Below are 8,353 nucleotides of genomic sequence, written 5' to 3' on the forward strand. Positions count from 1 at the left end.
TAAGAGTAATTTCTTTAAGTAGTTTCTTAAGAGCTATAGATTCTTTTACTACTTACTTTAAAGCTAAAAGCTTAGCTTCTGTAGTTAATATTATTACTATTAGTTACTAAGCTACTTTTTATAAAATTACTCCTCTAAAGAGTATTATAATATACCTATAAAATAATTAATAAGTTTCTTAATTATTAGTAAATAATATATCTTTATAGATTGTTAGATTAGTATTATTACCTTTTCTATATTAGATTACTAAGTACCTTAATTAGTATAAGTAAATAATTACTTAAATAATTATTTTAAGGTACTTACTACTAAGGTTAGTAAAAAAGTAGAAGAGCTAGAGAATTATATAAGCTATATTTAGTTAGATTATTTTAGCTATATATAAGACTAATCTTACTTACTTTTAGTAGTCTTTAATTTTCTTCTTTAAAGCTTCTTTCTTATTCTTTATAAACTCTTTAGATAGTAGAAGTATTTCTAAAAAGCTTTTAATATTAGTAAGATTAAACTTCTTAGTAATCTTATTAATATAAGTATTATAGAGAAGCTTAATAATTTAAGCTTTTCTATTTCTAATTATATAGATTTCTAGAAACTATTTTACTACTTCTTAAACTTTAAGCTTATAAGCTTTTTATAAGCTCTTAATAATCTTATAAACTTCTTAATAGTAATTTTTATAAAATAGAAGTAGTATATTATTAATATAAAATAGTAAAAAGATCTATTACTTTTTTAAATAAAATAAGTATAGTTCTTCTTTAGATAAAATAAGCTCTAGCTCTTAAAGCTTACTTAAAAACTTATTATACTATAAGAGTAGTAAGTCTTTTAGTCTATATAATACTTATTTAAGTATTATACACTTTTAGGCTTTTAATAGCTATTTAGAAGATTATAGAAAACTAGAAACTTATTACTTATATAAGTATTTAAGAACACTTTAATAATATTATATTAAAAGATCTCTAGATTAAATTTTACTATAATTACTATAGTAAGGTAAAATTATCTTACTACTAGTATTACTATATAGGTTAATTATAAAGAGTCTTTAATTTATAGATCTTCTTAAGTAACTAGCTAACCTTTATACTTTTAGAAGAAACTATTCTAATTAGACTTATAAGTAAATACCTATTTAAGTAAGATTAGCTTAATATTTCTATTATTAAGCTTAATTTCTTTCTAGGTACTTTTTTAGAGTAAGGTATTTAGTTTCTTTACTATAGCTTATTAGAATAGCTTTTTATATTAATAGCTATAAAGATTTCTTTATTTTATTAGTAGTTTAGGTAGCTTATTCTAATAGGTATAAGCTTTTTCTTTACTTTAGAGAGTAGCTTTTATAATTAAATAGATTATAGTAAGTTCTTTATACTAGCTTAGAGTATTAATAACTTTTAAAAAGTAGGTAGCTATAAGATTATTACTTTACTCTTAGTATAGTAAAGTATAAGCTTTTATATTCTCTATACCTTTAGGCCTAGAAAGGAGATAATCTTCTAAATCTTCTTTCTTTCTTCTCTTACTTTTATAAGAAGTAGGTAGATATATTTTCTTAATATATAATTACTTAAGGAGTTTTACTATATATACTGTAATTAGAGAAATATCTAATCTAGTTATAGTAGTATTAGAAGAGCTTATAAGCTTTCTTTTATAGAATAATAATTCTTATAAGTCTAGTTAATTTAATTCTTTAGTTTAGTATTATAGAGAAGAGGTCTTTAACGCTTCTTTAGGCACGTGTAGCTTAATACTAGATAGGATAAGTGTATTATTAGTTAATTCTCTATTAAGCTCCTATTAGAGGCTTAATTACTATATACTAATCCTAGATTATATAACCTACGTTACATAATCTTACTCTAATACTCCTTTAGATATACTTTCTATATTACTCTACTACATTCCTCCCTTACTTAAATATTTAAGCCCTGTTTAGATCCTAAAGCGCTATTATACTAACTAAAACAATAGCGTTATTAATCTACTATTATAGAAATCTACCTTTACTTACAATTAAAACTTAAGGTAATTACTAATTATTAACTACTTAATCCTATTATTTGTTATTACCTAGTGTGTATAATAGGAATTCTTAGTTACCTATAATTACAGAGCAGTCTAAAGTTATAAGCTTAGGCTAGCTACTACTATATATAATAGGGTTCCTGCCCTTAATCCTCTATTATTCTTTATTTAACTTTTCTTTATATATCTGCTCTAATCCTTAATTTAACTTCGCTTAATATAGCCTCTATTAACTTTTCTATAGGCTCTACTACTGCTAGCACTAGCAGCAGCAGTTAGAGTCCTCCTAGGGGTAGCTAAAAGCCTCCTATTAAGAGTAATATAGAGACTTCTCTGTATTCCTACTTTACTTAGTTAGTATCTAGCTATATTCTTAAGTAGCGTAAGTGCTATTCTAATTATTACTTAAGTTTCCTTTACTAATAGCGCTTATAGTTTATAATTATACTAACTAGATTGTTAATTAGTAGCTAATTATTAATCTTACTTACTTTCTCTTTTAGTTAGGCTAAATAGGTATTACTCTTAGGCCTATACTCTAAGTTACTACTATTTACTAGAATAATAATAAGTTAGAGATTACTATCTAATTCTTTAACACTAGTAATACTTATATTACTATTATTAACTTCTTTAGTCTTAGTACTTCTAAGAACCTTATAAAGCGTAGTTACTACTCTACTAACATGCCTACTACTATCTAGTAGGGCTCTAGTAGAAGCGTTACCTATAACTTCTTTAATTACTACTTACACTGTACTAATACTAAGGGTAAGCTTACTCTTAAGTTTAGTAGTAAGTATTATTAGTTCTACTTTAAGGGTAAGCTTCTAAACTATAGGGCCTATAATAAGTATTAAATTAATAGTAACTATGCTAGCTATAACTTCTATTATAAGTTCTTTTAATCCTTAGTTGCTTTTTATACTAATTTCTTAGTAGTAGGTACTCTAATTACTAATTCTTTACTTTAAGATATTACTAAGTCTATTCTTTATAATTATAAGTTACTCTAGGCTCCTATTAGGGCTCCTAAAGGTTATTGCTCTTGTTTTAGTAATATAATTATAACTTATAAGTTTAATAATAACTCTAATAATAAGGACTTTGTTACTCCTAAGAGTAAGGGTAAAGGTAAGAAGAAGTAAGTAGGCAATTCTTTATTAGGGTTAGGTAATTTCAGCTATACTAGATATAGTTTTAGGTAGTTTTTAGGTAGTTTTCCTTCTCTTTAAGGTTTCTGCTAATAGTCTTCTAGTAGCTTAATACTGCCTTAATAGAAAATATAACTTCTTATTATAAATTACTCCTTCTTATAACTATTTATTAGTTTAATAGGAAAAGTTTAAGTAACTAGCTAATAAAACAATAGGAAATTAAGTAAAATAAAATAGTAAAAGAAATAAATATAAACCTCTAACTCCCTTCTTTACTTAAGCAGATAGGCTATTACCTATTAAGATTAATTTATTTATCTTTATCCTTATTAAATTACTAATACTCTGTTAGGTTAAATCTAGAAAGTTAGGAGATTACTACTTCTTTAGCGTAAATAGGCCTTAGAGCTGCTACCTCTACTACTATATATTAGGTTATTCTATATTCTAAGGTTTATTTAGGCTATACTACTTACTTCTAATTAAGTACTAGTATATTCTTATAGTAGGGACTCCCTAAAGCTTTATTAGCACTTTATTAGTCCTAGGCTTCCTAGAACTTAACTACTATTCTCTAATAGAACTTCTTTAGTTAATTACCTAGTATATAGCTCTAAAATACTTATCTATTAAGTTTCTTAAGTTAGTACTAGCCTTTACTTCCTATAAAGCTTATTTAGTAAGAACCTTACTACTTTAGCTTAAACTTTATAATTATTAATATATTAGTATTAATAGAAGAGTCTTAAAGTAGTATAAGATCTCTAATAGCTAGTAAGCTGTTATAAATTTATTTTAAGTTATTAAAATACTCCTTATTAGTATACCTTAGTTAAACGGTTTAATTAATAGCTTCTTAGAGCCTATTATTTCTTACATAGAACTATTAGGCCTATAGGGTAAGTAGTAAGGCTGTATTAGAGACTTCTTTCTAAGGTAGGACTTACTAGGTTAGAACTAAGAGCTTAATTAGAAGGATATACTCTTTTCTATATATTAAATACGTAGGGGTTTTGCTAGTAGCTCTTTTAATAGTTACTTAGTTAGCCTATAGAATGTATAATAAGTTCTTAACCTAGTTTCCTTCTATCTTTTTTAGGGTAGCTACTAGTAGTTTATACCCTCTCTTAATAAGCTCTTAGCCTTATAGATAATAGGTACTTAAGACTACCCTATTAATTCTAAATAGTTTCTAAAGATCCTCTATAAGGCCTTTATTCTTTAAGCCTTTATTACAGCTTATCTTTAATAGTACTCCCTATTAATAGAAAATTAACTCCTAGATAAACTTAGCTACTAATCTAGAATTATTCTTTATAAGACCTTACGCTTCTAGCTATTATAATAAGTAATTACGTATAACTACTATATAGCTTTTACTATTTAAGCCTCTTAGTATAAAGACTATATTAATAGTTACCTATACCTATAGTATTAATAGTAGTTTAGTAGAGTAGAGTTACTTATATAATTAAGTATTACTATAAACCTAGTATTAAGTACATGTTTAGACATGCTTCTTTATATTATTATAGAGGCCTTTCTAGTAGTATCTTACCTAGACTTTTTACTAGGTGCCTTTCTTACTCTAATAGCCTAATTCTTTATAAAGCGTAGTAAGAATATCTTTCCTTAAAGCTTTATTATTAACTACTCTTTAAAGAGGGCGCCCCCTAGAGGGTATCTAGAATAGGTGTTATTCCTAAACATTATATTATAAAGCCTTCTTCTTAAACTTAGTAAAAGCCTTTTCTAATATACTCTTAGAATGCTTTTAAAACAGAATCTAGTAGGCTAACTCTTAAGAGGCCTCTAAGTAGGTATTATCTAAAGGAGTATTACTAAAGAAGGTATCTACTATATATAGAGTATACTATAATACACTATTACTAAAGTTAAGCTGTATTATATTTAAGGCTAAGTTAATAAACTTATTAACACTTTCTTTAGGGCTATTAGGAGGCTCCTATCTAGGTTCCTTAGGGCGTCTTAATAGCGTATTAGCAACTACGTTCTTTTTTCCTTAAATATAGGTAATATTAAAGTCCTATATATTTAAGTACGCTAACTAATAAGTTATTAGAGAACTAGGTAGGTTAGTAGCGCTTTATTAAAGCTAAGTTACTAAAGTCTTTATATCTATTTTAATAAGGAATTAAATATTATATAAGTAAGGGTAAAACTTTTTAATAGCTAGAAGTAGTGCTTTGCACTTATACTTACTAGCGTCTTAGTTTTACTTAGGTTTTAACTAGACTCTACTCTTAAATTAGATAAGGTGTTACTTTTTACCTTTACCTTCCTATATTAAGGTAGTACCCCAGCCCTTCTTACTACTATTAACTGTAAGAATAATTAATTAGAGGAGCGCTAAATAGTTAATTAATATAAGTACTAGTAGGGAGTAAAGAGCTTACTTTAGAGCGTTTATTAAAGCTTAATAGTTATTAGTTTATTTAAATACAACTATCTTTTAGAGTAGGCTAAATAATAGATTAGCTATTAGAGTAAAGTTAAAAATCTAGACTCTATAGTAGATATAGATACCTAGGAAAGCTTAAATATCTTTTATATAAGTATAAGCTAGCTACTTTATAATCTTCTTAACCTTCTAGTTATTAGGGTGTTAGCTATAGTAATTAACCTAATAGCTAACTATTATTATTAAAGAGTAATAGAAGTTAGATTTATATTCTAAAATAGTTGCGCTAGCTCTTTTAATATTAGCTAGCACTTAATTAATATTTATAATATGCTCTATAACGTATTATTAAATCCCTAGCTTAACTTCTTATCTTTAATAATTAGTCTTTAGGCCTTTAATATACACGTTATTAAGGTAAGGTATATATACTATAGGAATATACTCCTAATAGATCTTTATTATAACCTAAACAAACTTAGTAACTAAATTTATAGCTCCTTAAGGTAAAGTACACTGCCTTATAAGTCTAAGGGGGGTATAGAACGTAGTAATATCTCTTAATTAAATATTAAGTTCTATTTAATTATATCCTAAAAAGAAGTTAGTAAGGGATATAATAAAGCAGCTAGTAAATTCTTCTATAAACTTATTAGGGTTTAGAGGTAGGTTTATATCTTAAATTATAACTCTATTTATTTTCTAGGCATTGTTAATAAGTTAATAGTCCTAATCCTTTTTCTTAACTAGGAAATATAGGTTGCAATATTAACTTTTATATAATTTAAGAGTCCCTTAGTTAATTTGTTGCTGTACTATTTTAATTACTGTATCCTAAAGCTTCCTTAGGAGCTAAAATTAATTAGCTTACTAGGCTTTATATAGTACTATATTAATTATTACTAGAAGAAATACTTTATAGCTAATCTAACTAGATTCTAAGAAGTTCTAAGTAAGAGCTGCCTCTCTCTAATAGAGTATCTTAATAAGTAGGTCCCTTTCTCTTAACTAGAGATTATCTAATATCTTTATTTCTAATAGTCTCTTAGGTGTTAGCTATATTTCTTTAGAGAAAGATACGTATCTTAGTTTAAAGTATTATTAGAAAGGGGCTCTAGTAGAGTTCTAGTTTAGTATTTACTATACTTAAGCTCTCTTCTTCTAGTTAATTTAACTATTAATTATATAAGGTTCTTAGCCTAAGTAGTCTATAGGTTTAACCTTAATCCCTTTCTACTTATGCATTATATTAATTTAAATTAGTAGGTATTCTTTTAGAAAATCTTCCTAAAAGATCTTTATAAAATAAGTTAAATATTTACTACTAAGTATATTAACTATCCTACTAAGTACTTTATAAGTAGTAGTTAGAGAAAGGTCCTTATAAGTAACTATTATAATACCTGTATTATCTTAAAAGAGGATGTTTCTAACGCTATCTTAGCTAACACTACTAATATTTAGCTATATAAAGAAATAATCCTTTATTAGGATAGTAGGTTTTATTACCTTTATTAACTACTAATTACTAACTATACTTATTATTAGAGCTATAGTCTTATTCTACTGCAGCTAGGTTAAGTTAACGTATATTTACTCTAGGCTTTTAATTTATTATTATTAAGGGAATGTAATACTAAACCTTATATCTCTTTGCCTTTTCCTAGTAATTAAACTACAACTCCTTAGGCATTAATATAATTACCTTTTATGTATATAAATCTTATGCTTATATTACCTTCTTTACTCTAGATTTAGTAGTAAGTAAGGCTATTTAAAGTATATTTAAGCTTTACTTAAGTATTAGATAGAAAAGGGTTTCTAAGGATAATTGCGTTAGTATAGTAATTAATAATAAAGAAGTTTATCTAAATAGAGATTAATTCTACTATTATAACAGCTCCCTATATAATCCTAAGGAAACTGCCTAATATACTATTAGCTAAGACTATTTTTATATTCCTTATTTCCTAAGAGAGTGTTATAATAGGTAGTATTGCATTATTAGTAGTTTCTTATTAAATAGTATTTAGCTCTACTTCTAAGTTAAGAAGACTTAGAAAGTAATTTCCTAATATACTAACTAGAACCTTTAGGTAGTTGCAGTAGATGTATTTAATACTAGCTTACTTATTATACTCTCTTCTAGCTAAAGTTTTTAATTATATATTAGCTTTAATCTAGAAATTATTTAGTATTTAATTAATACTTAATTAGACCTTATTAACTTTAGGCTTATTCTAATAGACTGTTAATATTAAGTAATATTAGTCTACTCTACCTAACAGAGCTTTAATAAGAATATAGTTAGGAACTAACTACGTATTTACACTAGATATATAGGACTTAAAGGTAGGTTAGGAGTATTCTTCCTTTATACTTAACTTATTATTAGACTCTACTTCTATTACCTAAATAGAGTTGTTTTAGATAGCTTTAAACTCTTCTTAGGTATATATATTTTAGAATATTTTCTTTTAGACTTCTGCTATATTTCTAAGTAGTACTCTAATAGGTATTACTATAGGTATTAATATAATAGTATATATTACTTTATTAGTAGTACTTAGGATATATTTAGAGAAATAAGCCTTCTTAGGTCTAACTCTTTTTTAGGGTAGAGTATTAGTTATTTCTAAATCCTTAATATAGTTCTAAGGAATTAATATTAGTGTAAAGGTTATATTTAGGGTAGGTAGAGCTTAAGTCTTCTGCTACTAGCTTCTTAGTTAAA

Source organism: Dothidotthia symphoricarpi, assembly GCF_010015815.1.
Source record: "Dothidotthia symphoricarpi CBS 119687 unplaced genomic scaffold P153scaffold_22, whole genome shotgun sequence".
NCBI lineage: Eukaryota > Fungi > Ascomycota > Dothideomycetes > Pleosporales > Dothidotthiaceae > Dothidotthia > Dothidotthia symphoricarpi.